This window comes from Miscanthus floridulus, chromosome 9, assembly GCF_019320115.1.
Source record: "Miscanthus floridulus cultivar M001 chromosome 9, ASM1932011v1, whole genome shotgun sequence".
Classification (NCBI taxonomy): domain Eukaryota; kingdom Viridiplantae; phylum Streptophyta; class Magnoliopsida; order Poales; family Poaceae; genus Miscanthus; species Miscanthus floridulus.
Genome location: NC_089588.1, coordinates 7,380,999 through 7,398,692, shown reverse-complemented (window position 1 = coordinate 7,398,692; position 17,694 = coordinate 7,380,999). Strand labels below are relative to the sequence as shown.

Sequence of the window (17,694 nt, the reverse complement as noted above, 5' to 3'; positions counted from 1 at the left end):
GATATATCCAGAAGCACACAGCAAAAAAGAAGGAAAAGTACAAGAACACTAACGACCCTTGTCCGAGGACTAGGCACACGCAGTCACCCATGAGCCTGAGAGAAACACGCCCATGTCCACCTGTGCTAAATGCGATGCCACCATAGCCAAATTAATCTTGAGGTCCTGGTTTTAGCATGATAGCCCATGAATGAAGCCTATGGATAACCGAGCAGATAGCCTGTAAATAAAAGAGATGCATTTTTTTCTTTTCAATACTAAATCATTCCTGCAAATCAAAAGCAACAAGCAAGTAGTAGCTGCCGCTCCCAATAGGACTAGCAGTTTCAGACTCTACTAATTCCCTCATATCCAAGATCCAAACATGTCTGAGAAAGGCCTAAAGCCTTGTGAATTACCACCCAAACAATACGAGCAAATCGACACTTGCAAAACATGGTCTTAATTGTCTCCTTTTCATGATAAAAGCTGCATGTGTCTTACTGCCTTATACCCATTGCGCTTTGCTAAGGTATCTTTAGTAACAATCAACCCCCCAACTCCCCATACATAAGTACCATAGAAAGACTTGATTTTTAAAGATGATTATCAAGATCAGCTGATTGTACGATTATTTAGGATGATTATGTGGAATGTTACATATGTAGTTATACTCCTAATTGATAACTAAACATCTCGATCAATTCTACATTGCAGAGTGAAACTGAATAGGTAGCACATTGAGTAACCTTAACTAAACAATGAACTTACCTCCAATGAAAAGTTGACTAATTGCTAAAGCTAACTCAAAACCGCCCAATTTCATCCATCGTCCAAATATTCAAGACTATACTGGTGGGTAACCTTTTTGGCAGAATTGACATACATACCACTGAATGCAGTATATAAACCAAAACTTGTACCTTACTATGATCTTACAATGTGTGGTGAAAAGCTATATATATATATATATATATATATATATATATATATATATATATATATATATATATATATATATATATATATATATATATATATCATATCTTCCAACTATCCTCCCAATCAATGAGAGAATTATCAAACACCTCTAGTAAAGCTGGCAAGTCCCAGTCTGCCTCAGGATCTTGAACACTTCAACTTGTTTGAGCCATTTCCATGTTCTGAAGATCCATACTGCTGACTAGTTTTGGAAGCTGGACTATGCTGACGCTATGGTCCTTGCAAGTGTGGTCACCGTAGTACACGACTGTGTACTTTGCAATTTCCTCGCCAGCTGTGGCACTACAGTTACCATCAATTTGTTCTTGTTGCTTAATTGTCTTTGTTGCAAAGCAGTTCTGTTCTCTATAGGTGCATCTATAGTAGCTCCTGCTCAATTGATTACAAGTTCATCATGCCATATAGTGATTATTGTTATATATTTTGTGTCCATTTAACTTTTAGAGATCATTAGCTAACAAAACAAGCTACCTAATAACAACGTAGCTTGTTTTGTTAGCTGATAATAAAAGAATGTAATGTATATATAGATAGGTGTATTACCTAGGATGCTGCCTCCCATTGATGTTCTTCTGCCCATATTTTCTCCACTGATGGCCATCGTAATGTGGAACATGTGTCACAAGGGATCTTGATCGCTTGTCGTTCTTCCTCCTAGATACATGTTGAAACTTGCGGTCTCAGACAGTGTGGAGGAGGTAGAGGCCTCCGCCCGCCAAGCGCTGCCCTCAGGCGGAGGCTCGGGAAACAGGCACGATAAGTGGACGTGTAGGGAAATGGCACGTAAAACTAGAGTTTCATTAATTCATTTTCCAACCTCTCGTACTTTTACAAGTGTTTCCTATTTATAGGGCTCAACTACCACTTTTACAGAGTTTACAATAGTACCCTTCAACTGCTACAGTACATTCTCAGAATATTCCACTACTCGTCTTTCCTCTCGGGGGTAATCTTGTCATGCCACCCTCAGGTACTGGGCCTGCGCGATCAGCCGGTCCATCAGGCCTCAGGATTCAGCGATGGGCCTTTGGACCTCCGCCATCGGTCTCCGCCCCATCAGGCCTCAGGATTCGGCGACGGGTCTTTGGACCTCCGCCGTCGGTCTCCGCCCCTAGGACGCCGAGGCCGCAGACCCTCGACGCCCAGTATTGCCGTCCTCCTGCTTGGGTCTCTGCCCCTACGAGCGGAGGCCGAACCGGCGCGCCCGCGCCATCCACGAGCGCCTTCCTCTGGTTACCTGCACACACACGTAGGTAATGTTGGCACTTGATTAGCCTTGCAGCGGGGCGGCCTCTGCCCCCTCCGCCCGGAGACACCTACGAGCTAACCGGGCGGAGGCTGCGCTAGGGTCACCGGCAGCGTCCTGCAAGCAGTCTGAGAAACCGTCATCTTTCTGGGTCTGGAGGCGTGGTAGCTGGGCCTTTGCTTAGGTAGTTGGTCGGAGACGTCTTTGCGAACTGCTGGCCGCGTAGGTCTTCGCCACTCTCGGAGGCCGTGTTACAACAGTTCCCCCCTTTTGAGACCACGGTCCGCCCGAGCGTGTCGTGAGCTCAAAACGCCCTAAGCAAGGACGTCCGCGGTGGCGGAGACTGCGCATAGTCACGTCTCCGACCGATCCCCACAGGTTCCCCCCTGGCCCGCTCTGGCATGGCCGCTGGTCTTGTCATAGTAGCCGTTAGGCTGCAAAACTAGCCGTTGTCCTACGCTGTGGCCGTTTACGCCGTATTGCTTTCCGTTATATACCTTGCAACTTCTCTGGAGATGACCGTTGGGCGGCAGGCGAATTCTCCGGAGATGACCGTTGTACGGTGGGAGCCGAACCGCCCGCCCGCGGCCTATATAAGGGCGGGGTTGGTGGCGGGATCCCCCCCCCCCCCCCCGCACTGCTCATTCGCTTTCCTTGCCTCTGAGAAATCGCTCTCTGCTCTCTTCGCTTTCGCCTGAGCTGCCTTCGCGCGTTCCGTCTTTCCGCTTGCGTCTTTCGCCTAGGCTGCCGCCGTGGTGGCTTTCTTTTCCGCCTCCGCCCATACTCGTCGGCCCGCCTTCTTTGGACCCTATCGCCACCTTCTCGGTGTTAGGGCCGCCGGCTGGAGTGCACGCTTTGAGGAGTGCATGCTTGCCTCCGCCTCCGCGTTGGAATTTGAAAAGCTAGTGGAGGAGGATTTGGGGAGTGTCTCCATGTCCGTCGAAGACCTGATCGCTGCGGATTCCAGAGACATGGCGATAAAGTCATGGGATTTCAGCCCCTCCTCCATTACTGAAGAGGCGGTCGTGGAGATGTTGAAGGAATCATATTTTCCTTCTTCGAGGGTAAAAATCCCTCCGCCTAGCCAGACTGTTCCGGAACCGGAGGAGGGATATGTGGTGGTGTTTCAGGACTTCTTCACCTGCGGCCTCCGCCTTCCTTACATCCCCTTCCTCCACCGGGTGTTGGAGACCTTCAATGTCCAGCTCCATCATCTGACTCCTACTGCCTTCCTCACGCTCAGCAAATTCTACTGGGCGTGTGTTTCTTATGGCGCCGAGCCAGATGTGGACACCTTCTGCGCTTACTATGAGCTGCAGAAGAAGCCGAAGAAGAAGAAGGAGATGCGGGAGGGCAAGGAGGTGGAGGTGATCTACCAGTATGGTAGTTGCACCTTCATGTCAAAGAGGAACTAAGGCGTAGACCGCCTGGAGATTTCTTTTCGCCAGAAAGGCAAATGGGACCGCGGCTTGCTTGAGGAGTGGTTTTACGTGAAGACCTACGGGGTCCGTAGCACCACCGAGGATGGTGCGGAGGTCGTGGAGTATCCGTTGTCCTCAAGAATGGAGGTGATGGCGCCGCATACGCGCGTGGAACCGCCGGAGGCGGTGTCACCGGCGAGGGAGGCTTGTGACCGGGCCTTTGCGTTGGCATGCCGCTACTCCGGGGGCCGTGATCTGGTGGAGGAGATTATGGCCTCCGACTATTGGCCCCTGAGAAGAGACAATTCATCCTTTCGGCTTGAAACGGTGGCGGTTCCCATTTTTGGGCCAGAGGCCGGGATCCCGTTCCCCCGCTTCGGCCAGTCTTTGGGGGAGGGGGTGACGGAGGACAGTTTCGTCTTCGAGGTTGAGGAAGCTGCCGTCGGGTTGGTCGGCAAAATTTTTGAGCGTGAGTACACATCTCGGAGAGCCGTGGCAGGCACCATGCCGCGGCTCAATCGAGTTTTTGAGGAACTCGGGATCGTCTACCAGGAGCGCGAGGTTCCCGCGGAGGTCCTGGCTTCGATTGACAAGAAGAAGAAGGCCTCCGCGAAGAATGTTACAGCGGAGGCTGAGTCTAAGAAGACGAAGGGCGCCTCTGTTGCTCGGGTGCCTGCGAAAAAGAAGAAGAAGAGCGTTGCTCTGGTGATCGCGGCGGCCGCGTCTTCGGCCGATAGTGTTGGCGTTGCCTCCGCCGACAGTGAAGACGTTCAGAGCTCCTCCGTCCCGTCAGTGGACGTATGGGTCGCGAGCGGCAGGGATCGCAGCTCTCCTGGAGCTCCGGTGCGCCCTGTGCGCGGCACTGTGAGCGGTGCGGAGCGTCCAAAGGCCAGCGCTACTCCGGCGTGCTCCTTGCACGGTGCTGCGAGTGTCGCTGAACAGCCAGAGGCTAGCGCCGCCGATCCTATGCCCGACATTTTTGGCGGGCTGTATTCAAGTTCTGAAGAGGGCACGGAGGCCGTCTTGTAGCATGCTCCTTCGTCTCCCGCTGTTGTTGCGCCTTCCCCTACGCCAGCGGCCGACGTCGGGTAGCCGGAGGCCATGCTTGCTGAGCAGGCCCCGGCGGCTCAGTCTTCTTCGAGCCCTCCGCTCGCCAGGCCGCTGGCTGAGGAGAGCCAGCCCTTTGGGCCTTCGCCGCATGATATGGCGGAGACTTCTGCCCAGGGGGCTCGGCAGGCGGCCCGGCCTAGGCTTTTTATGAGTAAGTTTGTTTGGCGCACATTTTTGTGTTTACTGTCTTCGCCCGGTTTATTTGTTGATGTATTCTACCAAGTGCTAATACCGTGTACTTGTTGCTTTGTAGGTGATGTCATGGCTGGACTCCTCAGCCCGGAGGAGTGAGCGGCCTCTGCCAGCGTCAGGTTTGGTCCAGGGCAGTGGTGGCCGATGGCGCCGGGTTCGAGTGAGTATAGAGTGTTTTTATCTTACTCGTCTTTTGGCCTGTTGTTATTGTCTATTTCTGATCGGCCCTCTGACCTGAGTTGTTGTTGTTGTTGTTTTTTTTGCTACGCAAGCTCCTCTGACACTTCTATCTCAGGTTGGGAAGAGTGCTATCTTGGGGTTCTTGGAGATGTCAGAGGTGGTCTCTAGCAGTTGGTGTATGTATTGTGAGATTTGCTTTTCTCACCTTATGGTTTTGTGTTTGTTTGTTCTTCTTTGAACAGATCGCTTCAAACAGCGTCTGAGGGACATGGATTTCTTCCAACTTCTCTGTGTTCATCTAGAACACCAGAGCTTGGTGCGTCTTCGACGGTTTGCCTTTTTTGGTGTATGTTCGCCTTTAGACTTGTTTTTGTTTCTATTGCTGATCGCCTTGGTCTTCTTCTTTGTAATCGCAGGGGTATCACACGGCCGTTGTTATGGAAGAGCGCTGCACTCGCGAGGTCTCCGACCAAGATACTACGATTGAAGCGCTCAAGGCGGAGAACGAGAGCCTAGAAGGTGAAAAACTGGGTTTGGCCAACTCCCTTGCAGCTCTCCGCCTTTCTCTGGCGAAGAAGGAACAAGAAAAGGAGGCTTTGAGGGCCGATCTCGCCAAGGCCCAGGATGCAGAAGCTTTGTCCGCCGAGCAGGTCCGCAGGGTGAATGAGTTGGCCAAGGGTCTCCGGTGAGAGCTGGCCTCTAAGAAGGAATCCACAGCTGCGGTGGGGGAGCAGCTGTCTTTGACGACGAGGCATTTGGACTCGGTCAAGGGGGTCCTTGCTTCAACCATTGGCCATTACCGGGCCATCGTCGCCGAGTTCGGAGGCAAAACCTCCGCTCCTCCGGAGGAAGATAGCGTCTACGCCCTTGCCTCCTGGCTAAAGCGTCACCTTGCGAAGCTCCCTGGTCTGATCAATGGCTGCACGGACTACGGGGCGCTGGCGGGAGTAGCGAATTACGCCAAGCTTTTGGTGCGCGGCGGGTGTACGCATACCGAAAGTATTCCGGAGGGAGCGCTGCCGGGTCCGGAGGAGCTTGGTGAGACTTCTCTTGGTTTGCGAAAAACCTTGAGAAATTTCATTGGGTACTTTTGGGCTCCATTTGGGAGACCTACTGCCCGGAAACTGGCGGAGGAAAAGAGAGCGAAGGTATTTCTAGTCTTTGTAGCCGCTATTTTTCTCTCCTTGCTTTTTTGCGAAGCTACGAAGGCTTTCATTGCCTGTGCCACTGATATTTTAGCCTGTGCTACAGGATGCGCAGAAGAGTCTTGCGGGCAGGCCTCCGCTAGTTCCGCGCACGGCGACCGCGGGCGGTGCCTCCGCCACCGCTGGCGCTCCGGTGGGCGCTACGATCGGCGGTGGTGATGGTCGGAGGCCGCCGGCGCTGTCCCCGCCCATAGTTGATGCGGGCTCCGTTCCAGGGACTTCTGCTACGGCCAAGGCGCCAGAGGTCTAGGCTCTTTGTAGGACTTAGCTGTTTTGACTTGTATATTGTAGTCCAGTTGGGCTCTTGTAAATAAAGTTTCTTTTGTTCTGAATGATTTTGTGGAAAATTTTAACCTTGCGCAGGTTCCGAATCGGGAGCCTACGCAAGATGTCGCGCCTTTGACTCTCTACAACGACGGTATTTATGTGAGCGGAGAGCTTTGGGAGTATTGGCATTCGGCCTTTCCCCGCAGCGTTGCGCGTGACGTGGTTGAGTCAGTTAAGTTTGACATAGACGACGAGCGCGCTGGGTTTACTCGCACGCTTGCTTGGTGCGGACCTCCGCCACAATAGTTTGGATTTTATTGTAAGTTTGTGTCCTGTAAGAATGCTACTTGATGTTTTATGGAATACAAAACAGGTTCACTTTCTTGATTGTTTGTGCGGGGGCTTATGTCTGTTGTGCTAGTTTACATATCTCGTCTAGTCCCGAGCTTGCAAACCGTGGGCCTTTGCTTGGGCGAACGTGCGTGATACAGAGGTGGTGGCCAGGACCTCCGCCCCATGTTCTCCCCTTCTCTGTGCTTGCTTGATGGCCGGGGTAGAAGTGTTGGCAGTTTTTTGGCTGGCGAAGGCGTACTTGAAGTTCGCCTGGCGAGGCTTGCTGAATCGGTGTGTGATCCGATAGGAGGTTTGGCGCGGCTTGTGCAAATGGTGGAGACTTTTGGTATTTCTTTAGCTGGGTGTTTTAGCTGTCCGGTGGTATGGGCCTCCGACGCTGCACACCCGTGGGACATGTTTCATTTGTGGAGATGGCAGGTTAGGTCTCCGGCGTCAGGGGGATGTTACGAGATTTCGTGCGATATCCCCCTTCTTCCGTAGGCCTACGCTGTTCATCACCGTGCTGTAGTTCCTGTCTCTTTTCCCACTGTCTCCGACCGTCTACTGGTGCCTCCGATTTTGCGAGTTTTCATACAATATCTACGGTCGACTTAGATATCTAAGGAGACCCCTGCCTCCATGGCTGTTTCTATGGCTTGTGCTTGTGCTCTGCCTTCTTCTCCCCTTGCGCCTTATGCTGACTGAGGTTTTAAGGGCATGGGGGAACCTGTTTTATAGCGGGGTGGTGGCTTTTGGTTGTTAAATTTTTGGTACATTGTTTGTTGGAACGTATCTTGGCTTTAATAGCCTATATCTTGCTTGAATTATTCGTGCCTTTTGAGATCTTTTGAAGTAAATAGGCCTAGTGCCTAAGTGACAGGGTTTTGTCAGACGTTTTCCTCATTTTGCTGTTTTTGATGGCGAAGACCTTCTTCCTGGTTCTAGCGCCATAATGGTGTTGCCCCTGATGCTTGGGTGGTTTTTTGGTAAGGTCGGAGGCCTGTTTGGCCGAGGTTGTTTTTGCCTTGATGCCTGAATTTGTTCAGGTCTTCGTCAAGGTCAGAGGCCTGTTTGGCCAAGGTTGTTTTTGCCTTGATGCCTGAATCTGGTTAGGTCTTCATCAAGGGTCGGAGGCCTGTTTGGCCAAGGTGGTTTCTGCCTTGATACCCGAATTTAGACAGGTCTTTGTCAAGGTCGAAGGCCTATTTGGCCAAGGTGGTTTCTACCTTGATGCCTGACTCTGGACAGGTCTTTGTCAAGGTCGAAGGCCTGTTTGGCCATAGAGGTCGTTTCAAATTGCCAATGCCTGTGGCCGGTGCTTTGAAAGGACCTGTGCTTATTTTTGTTCACCGAATATTGCGGCGCCAGAGCTGGCCGCTTTCGGTTTTGGACTTTTGAAGCGTTCTTTTGGGGAATTACCTCTTTATACTTCTAGAGGATTTTTACATTGAGCCTGCCTCGTTAAAAACCTCACCTCCGCTTGGAGTTCCCCTGTGAGGAAAAGAGTACAGGCTCTTTTACATTTTTTGGGTTGAAGAAAAAGAGCTGAAAGGTAAATGAACGGAGGGGCCTCCGCTTATTATTTGCGGAGGTTGCCCTTTGGTACATTGCCTAGATGTAGTATCTGTGGAGGCTATCAATATTCCAGGTGTGGGTTGTCGTGACACCTTCGCTGTCGGTCAAGTGGAAAGAGCCAGGGTGGCCTGCTGCCATTGCTGTGTATGGGCCTTCCCATTTCGGTTGCAGTTTGCCAACAAGTTGTGCATTGGGTTTTCTTCTGAGTACGAGGTCTCCGTGTTTTATGTCTTTCCTTACCACCTGAGAGTCTCTCCACTTCTTGGTTTGGGACTGATATTTTGCAGTGTTTTCGACTGCTTCCAGTCTTATGGCTTCTATTGTTTCTTTTGCATATTCTTCATCTTGCAACATTAGCTGTCTTGTTGTGCGGAGGCTTTCGTGCTTAATTTCTTCTGGCATCATGGCCTCTTCTCCATAGAGCAGTTTGAATGGTGTGAATCATGTTGTTTTTGAGATAGATGTATTGTGCGACCAAATCACTCTGGGTAATTCATCTACCCATTTTCCTTTGCGTAGGCCCAGCAATGTTTTTGATATTGCTGAAAACACTATTCTATTTGCTCTTTCCACAGCACCATTGGACTCTGGGTGGTATACTGAAGCGAAGGCTAGTTTTGTCCCAATGCTTTTGCAGAATTCTTTGAAGTTCTCTGAATTGAATTGTTTTCCATTGTCTACTGTCAGAATCCTTGGTACACCGAATCTGCAAATGATGTTTTGCCAGAAGAATTTTCTGACAGTTTCTGAGGTTATCTTCGCTAGTGGCTTTGCTTCTATCCATCTTATAAAATATTCTACTGCCACTACTGTGAATCTGTTTCCTCCTTGGGATGGTGGTAATGGGTCGACCAGGTCCATACCCCATCTTTGTAGCGGCCATGTCGGGGGTATAAGCTGGGTCTCCGACGATGGTTTTGACTGCCCGGGAGAGAATGTTTGGCATGCTTTGCATGTTCTGACTACCTGCTCTGCGTCTTGTATGCGTGTTGGCCAATAAAAGCCTTGCCTTATTGCCTTTGCTAATAATGCTCTAGATCCAATGTGTGACCCACAAATTCCTGAGTGTATTTCTTGAAGCAACTCTATGCCTTCGCTCTGCGATATGCATTTGAGGAGAGGCTGGACTACTCCTTTCTTGTACAGTACACCATCTATGATTGTGTAATTTCTTGCCCTGGCCTGTATTCTTGCTGCTTTTGCTTCATCTTCTTCGGTGGTTTTGCCTTCTAAGAATTCTGTTATCGCCTTTCTCCAATCTTCATTTTGCAGGTGTAGTATGGGCTTAGGTGCCTTAGATGTCTCCGCAGTTGCCGGAGACTTCAGGATCTGGTAAAAAGTGTTTGGTGGCAGTGGCAGGTTGTTTGCCGTAGCTTTTGCTAGTTCATCTGCCTCTGCATTTTCTGATCTTGGGATGTGCTTCAGGGTGAAGCCCTCGAATCTCCGCTCCAAATTTCTGACAACGGATAGGTATTTGATGAGTTCTGTCTCTCTTGCTGTGTATTCTTTCTCTACTTGGCCAGTAACCACTTGAGAATCTATTTTGATTGTCAATGTTTTTGCCCCTAGGGCCTTTGCTTTACTGAGCGCTAGGATCAGGCCTTCATATTCTGCTATGTTGTTTGTTGATTTGAACTCTAGCCTTGCTGCGTATTTCAGTCTGACGCCGCAGGGTGCTGTTAGGACGGCGGAGGCTCCTGCTCCAGCTTGGCTCCATGCTCCATCCGTGAATGCTATCTAGCCTTGAGTGGTTGGTTGTACCTTGGGCTCTGTCGGAGGTGTCCAATCTGCTACAAAATTGGCTAGTGCTTGTGATTTGATTGCTGTTCTGGAGACATACGAGATACCAAACTGTGATAGCTCTATAGCCCATTTGCCTATTCTGCCGGAGGCTTCTTTGTTTCTGAGCAAGTCTTGCAGTGGCAGTGATGTTGGAACTGAGATTTCGTGGGCTTGGAAATAATGCTTTAGTTTTCTTGATGCCATCAGCACTGCATAGGCAACTTTTTCTACCTCAGTGTAGTTTAGCTTGGCTCCGGACAGTGCTTCTGAGATAAAATAAACTGGCTTTTGAGTTTTGCCTGATTCTTTTTCCAGCTCATGAACTAAGACTGCGCTGACTGCATGGTCGGAGGCCGCCACATATAGCAATAGGTGGCTGTCTGATTCTAGGACGGAGACCACCAATGAGTTTGCGAGATACTCTTTCAAGTTATGAAATGCCTCCGACTGCTTGGACCCCCACTCAAAGTTGTCTCTGCCCCTTAGGGCTTGGAAGAAGGGGAGGCTGTGTTCTGCTGATTTTGAGATGAATCTATTGAGCGCTGCTATTCTTCCCGTTAGCTTTTGCACTTCTTTCTTATTTTTGGGTTCTGCCATTGTCATTATTGCTCTGGTTTTGTCTGGGTTCGCTTTGATGCCTTCGCTGCTTATGATGTATCCGAGCATCTTCCCTTTTGTGACTCCAAATATACATTTTTCTGGGTTGAGGCGGAGGCCAGCTGTCCTGAGGTTGGCGAAGGTCTCCTGTAAGTCAGAGACATGATCATCCTTGTTCTTGCTCATGACCACTATGTCGTCGACGTAGGCTATGATGTTTCTATCTAGTTGTGAGCCCAAAACCTCCTTTGTCATTCTGGCAAAGGTTGCTCCGGCATTTTTAGGCCCTCCGGCATTCTAGTGTAGCAATATGTCTCGAATGGAGTGGTGAAACTTGTCTTGTCTTTGTCTTCTTTTTTCATCCAGATTTGGTGATACCCAGAGAAACAGTCGAGAAGAGAAAACCTCTGGCATCTGGCTGCCTTGTCGACGGAGGCATCTATTCTTGGCAATGGGAAAGGGTCTTTTTTGCAAGCTTTGTTCAGATCTGTGAAATCTATGCACATTCTCATTTTGCCATTCTTCTTTGGTACCAGTACTACGTTTGCAAGCCATTCTGAATACTTGACTTCCCTGATGACTTTTGCATCTAGCAATCTTTGCACCTCCGCCTTTGCTGCCAGGATTCTGTCCTCCGACATTTTCCTCTGTTTCTACTTTCTTGGCCTCATGTTTTCATTGATATCCAGTTCATGCTGTTTGATGTCCCTGCTGACTCCCTGTAGGTCGGAGGCTGACCAGGTGAAGATGTCTTTGTTTTTACTAGAGTTTCCATGAGCTCTTCCTCCTCTGCTTTGCTCAATTCTGAGCTGATTGTTACTTTTCTGTCTGGTAACTCCTTTTCTAGAGGGGTCACCTTTGTCTCTTCTTGACCTATCATATCTGTTTTTCCTCTAGGCATATCCGGAGGCTCTAGTTCTTTGTCTGCCGACTCGACTGCATTGATGTTTCTTTGGGCTCTGTAGATTGCTTTTTCTATGTTTCTTGCTTCTTTCTGGCTGCCTCGGACTATGATAATACCATGGAGTGCTGGTATTTTCATGCACAGGTAGGCCATATGCAGGGCTGCGTTGAATTTGGTTGTGAATCCTCTGCCCAAGATGGCATTGTATGGGTAATACAAATCGACGACGTCGAAGGTTATGTACTCGGTTCTAGCATTTGCTTAGGTTCCAAACGACACTAGGAGTGAGATTTTTCCTAATGCTTGTATCTGCTTGCCTCCGAATCCTATTAAAGGGGATTCAGAGGGCTTTAGTTGATTTCTACTGAGCTTCATTTGGTCGAAGGTATTTGTGAAGATGATATCTGCTGAACTGCCAGTGTCAATCAGTACTCTGCTTATCTCCCATGCTGCTATGTTGGTCTTGATTACCATTGCGTCTGTGTGAGGGTAGCTTTCTAGGTGGAGATCTTCTTCTGTGAAGGTGATTGGGACTCTGGACCAATCTGTGTATTTTGCTGGGCCTTGGACTGCTACGTTGTTTACTAGGCGGAAGTGATCCTTTTTCTGCTTTTTCGTTTGAAACTCCATTGATGATCCTCCGGCGATTGGTAGTATCATGCCTATTGTGGGTAGCGGTCCATGGGGGTTGACTTGGTTTTCTGGGTTTGGCTCATTTTTTGGTGTTGGTGGTTGGTTGTGAGGTGGCGGCGGAGGCAGTTGCTGCATGTGCTGCTGTTGCGGCGGAGGCTCGAACCTACTTTGGTTTTGTGGCGGTGGGTTTGTTTCGAGGTAGGTTATGTGGGGAGGTTTTGGGTTTATGTAGGTCAGGCTTGCCTCCGACCTGTAGTTACCCACCGGAGGCTGCTGCGAAGGCGCTGACCGCCATGCTGGTAGGAAGTTTGGGTAATAGGCAGAGGCCAGTGTGGAGGGATGTATTTGGTTTGCGTTTAGCGCTGGGTACATTGGGCAGTACTGCTGGTGGCCATTCGTGTAGGTGGTGTTGACCTCTCTTGCGCTCTGCTGTGTCGGAGGTTGGGCAGTCTATTTGTTCTTCATCCTTTCCTGTGTCTCTTTTGTCTCCGGACAATCTTTGGTGCTGTGCCCTGCGCTTTCGCCGTGAAAAACGCAATATGGCCTACGTTGTTTCTGGTTGTGGTTTTTGTTCCAGCTTTTGCCTTGGTAACCTTGCCGACCTTGGTTCCTGGTCTGGGTCTCCGGCCCTGCTGGCGCTGCCAGTTGCCCTTGTTCAGGGTAAGGTTGACCCTCGATGCTGAGCACTTGCCCCTGGCCTGGTTTCTGATTTGATGCATTCTGGTTCATATAGCTTTTCTGGGAGTTTTTGCTGCTGTTTTGCTGTCTGTTTTGACCCTGCTCCTCCAGCCTTTTCCGGAGGTCATTGTCTGATCTGCAGTATTTCCCAAACTCGTCATACAACTGTTGTATGAAAGTTGGTTTCTTTCTTGCTAGGTGTGCTGCAAATGGCCCAATTCGGAGGCCTTTGATCGTTGCTTCAATGGCAATCTCGTCTGGGACGTCTGATGCCTTCGCCTTTAGTTGCACGAATTTCCAAAAGTAGTCATGTAGTGTCTCTCCCTGCATTTGCTTGCACTGGAACAGATCTGTGGAAGTCAGAGACTGTGCTGTTAGCCCCTTGAAATTTGCCAATATCTTGTCCCGGAGGTTTTCCCAAGAATAGACTGTGCTTGGTTTGAGCATAGAATACCAAGCCAACGCATCGCCTTCAGCTGCAATGACAAATGACTTTGCCAAGATGGCATCGTCTCCGCCGACGGAGGCTACTGCTGCCTCGTAACTCATAATGAACTGATGGGGGTCTGTCTTTCCGTTGAACTTTGGTAGTGTGATTGGCTTGTATGCCGTTGGCCATGGCGACTGTTGTATGCCTTCAGAGAGTGGGGACTTGGGATCGATAGGCCTCCGCATCACCTGAGATGGCATTGTGGATGGGATAATCACTGGCGGAGGCCCTTGTGGTATGGTTGCAGTTGGTGTTGCTACGGAGGCTGGGATTGCGGAGGTTGATGCTGGTACTGCATGCTGCATACTTAGCATCTCAGCATGTAGGACTGCCAACTGTTGCCTTATTTCTGTTGCTTGTGCTGACACTTGAATAGCTTGCTGATTAGCTGCGAATGCTGCTGCCATTCTGTCCCTCTCTTGTTGCGCTCTTTGCAACTGTGCTTGCAGCTATTGCAGTTCTTGCTCGAGTGTTGTGGCTGAGTTTGGTTGGGCCTCCGGATCTTGAATTTCTGGATCTTAGGGTTCCGGTGGTTGACCCTGGGCATCTGCTCTGGTGTCATCCTCCGCTGGCGAGGTTGCGTAGGTGCTACGAGTGGTGCGCCTAAGCCTTCCTCTCTGACCCGTGGTCGTTGCTGCTCTGGTGGTGGTTTTTCTTTTCCCTGCCATCGTTGGTTTGCCTTGGCCAAACCACGGTGGGCGCCAATGTTGAAACTTGTGGTCTCAGACAGTGTGGAGGAGGTAGAGGCCTCCGCCCGCCAAGCGCTACCCTCAGGCGGAGGCTTGGGAAATAGGCACGACAAGTGGGCGTGTAGGGAAATGGCACATAAAACTAGGGTTTCATTAATTCATTTTCCAACCTCTCGTACTGTTAGAAGTGTTCCCTATTTATAGGGCTCAACTACCACTTTTACAGAGTTTACAATAGTACCCTTCAACTGCTACAGTACATTCTCGGAATATTCCACTACTCGCCTTTCCTCTCAGGTGTAATCTTGTCATGCCACCCTCAGGTACTGGGCCTGCGCGATCAGCCGGCCCATCAGGCCTCAGGATTCGGCGATGGGCCTTTGGACCTCCGCCGTCGGTCTCCGCCCCATCAGGCCTCAGGATTCGGCGACGGGCCTTTGGACCTCCGCCGTCGGTCTCCGCCCCATCGGGCCTCAGGATTCGGCGAAGGGCCTTTAGGCCTCCGCCATCGGTCTCCGCCCCTGGGACGCCGAGGCCGCAGACCCCCGACACCCAGTATTGCCGTCCTCCTGCTTGGGTCTCTGCCCCTACGAGCGGAGGCCGAACCGGCGCGCCCGCGCCGTCCACGAGCGCTTTCCTCTGGTTACTTGCAGACACACGTAGGTAACGTTGGCACTAGATTAGCCTTGCAGCGGGGCGGCCTCTGCCTCCTCCGCCCGGAGACGCCTACGAGCTAACCAGGCGGAGGCTGCGCCAGGGTCACCGGCAGCGTCCAGCAAGCAGTCTGAGAAACCGTCATCTTTCTGGGTCTGGAGGCGTGGTAGCTGGGCAGACGTCTTTGCGAACTGCTGGCCGCGTAGGTCTCCGCCACTCTCGGAGGCCGTATTACAACAATACATATGTGGGATCAGTATGTATATGAACTAAAAATCGATCAATTGATGATGCATGGATGTTACAACAAGATTAAGGGCATGCACATCATCAGTTGAAATTTGCCCAGCAGACCATTAATAACTTGATGAACGTGCAAATTAAAGATGTTAAGCTAGCTAGCTTCCAAATTAATGCCCCCCCCCCCCCTATGTATATGGTTGAACATGCCAGGCATAGGTATCATGTTTAATATCTTAAATGTTAGTTTTACTAACTCCAATAACATATATTATGATTATAAGCAAGTCATCAGCTGGGGAAGAGCAGAGCTATGTTGAGGTATCAATATCTAATTGCACACCTTCTCTTTTGACCAACCACGCTTCTATGCCACGCTTGCTCCTCCGTCTTCTCACCATTATTAGTAACACGGCAGCTATTCTTCCTCACCAACGACTTGTCGTCTACGGGCTCTACCGATGATCCGCCTCCGGCTCCGGTACTCAAGAGGTACCCTTCAAGCGTAGACACCATGCCTATGTTGCAGCCGATCACGTCGTCAAAGAGCTGGACAGTGATCTCGGCGGCTGAGGTACCATCGATGACACCGTGGAGCAGCGACGAGCGCTCGGAGCTGCATCACGAGCTACTGCTGCCTCCTCATGGTCTCCATCATCTCCCAGCCATGGCTGCAGGGCGGCAGCATGATGAGGCTGCTCTTGCTGTCCATTCAGGATACTCAATTGCTCTGTGATTGAGGACTGCACACGACGGTCTCGTTGCGTCAGTATCAGTGTGTGACCGAGGAAGAGAGGTAGTCAGGTAGACGAGAGGGGTCGTGGAGCGTGCACTTGCATTGGTTATATACACACACACACAGAGTAGTGCAACAATAGACTGTGATGTCCTGATGATGTGTGACAAGCTTAATTTGCAGGTGTAATGGTGTAGTCGTCGAAAATTTATATATGGCTGTGATCTGAATATATTCAGGAAAATTAATAGAAGAAGCAGCAGCGAGGCAGCATCTATCCATTTGCAGATGTGAACGCATGGGCGCAGGCGCGTGCATGACCACAGTCCCCACAGCTATGTTCCCATCAAGCAGGAGCCCAGGGGGGTGAGACTTTCAACTTCAACTAATAGCTATCTAGGGACGTTTTCTTTCAGAAAAAAATTAACACATACAAGCCGTTGAATTCACATGCATAGACCAGCAGTGCAGTGGACCATATGGTGGCATTTTGTAGATAATGGAATATATGGTAAAATCGTGAGGTGCTTTAGCCAAATTTCTTAAATAAATCACCTACCTAGATTTCACAAGGATTTCCTGGTGAGGTTTGCCTTTTGGAGCTCATCTCTCTTCAACTTGGGCCCAACCAATATAAAGAGGGAGGTCAATGTTGGCCTTATGGCTAGTACACACCAGCTAGCTAGTAACAAATATGCAATTGGGGCTGCGGAGAATGAATGGGCCTTTGTTTGCTTACCAATTGCCATTACATCATATGCAAAGAGATCAAAGGTGCGTGCAAGAACTTGGACTAGCTAGAGTCTCCGGTCCTTTCCTGCGTCCAGACAATCTACTACTGTAGAAACCACAATCCTAGCCAGCCCATTACTATTGGATAGTTTAAAACCGACAGTGTAGGAGTATCACTGCTGGTTTTGTAAGAAAAAAAGGGCACTACTGCCTTCACTACTGCACGTGCTCCTCAGACTTAAATTTTCATTTCAATGCGATTAACTCCCTCTCGCCTTCACTACTGCACATGTTCCCCGGTCTCTCCCACCGCACATGTCACCCCCCCTGGCCCCTTCTCTCGGGCCTATCCCATCACCCCCCCCCCCCCCCCCCACCCACCTCCTCCCCTTGCCTTGCCTTACCCAGCGTGGGGGTGCAAGCGGCGCCCCAACGTGGGCAGGGGATGCTGAGGTGGCCTAGGTGTGGTGCGCGGGCAAAGGCGGAGGTCCCCGCCAAGCAGTGCCGGTGTTTTCCTCGGCCACTTGTTGTGAAATGGGTGTCACTGCCTGCTGGGGTGAGAAACCGGAAATAAATTAAAACACCGGAGCTATCGCTACCGAATGTTCGAAATCTGGTGGTGAATGCAGGTTGTGGGTAGTGACCATATAACAATGGATGCAAAACCAAACATTTCTTTTGTCGTCGTGGCGGAAGGGGCGGCTTTGGAATGTGCATGACGATCGCTAATGAAACAATTAAAACGAGATGGACCGGGGTTCCCTAATCCGTCCTTGCAAGCTTACTTGGGGAGCAAACAACCAATTAACCACCTTTTCTATGTATAGTGAACAACTCAATAGACTGATGCCGTACTTTTTAAAAGTTGCCCTTTTTGGCATAAACTGATAATACTAAATTAGGAAATTTATATTTCCTGATGGGATCTTTTTTTCATCAATGTAAATATTATATAGAGAATGGTGATGCATGCTCTAGGTCAAATGTATGTGTGTTAACTAATAATTAAGGCCGGCGCTGTATATATTCTACTAAGGGAGTGCTATATA

At 50.0% G+C, this 17,694-nt stretch overlaps 1 pseudogene; it reads right to left on the bottom strand.

Moving 5' to 3' along the window:
• Window positions 1-1,019: 1,019 nt before the first annotated feature.
• LOC136479156 (transcription factor WRKY45-2-like) lies at window positions 1,020-15,889 on the bottom strand (annotated as a pseudogene).
• Between the last annotated feature and the right edge of the window lie 1,805 nt (window positions 15,890-17,694).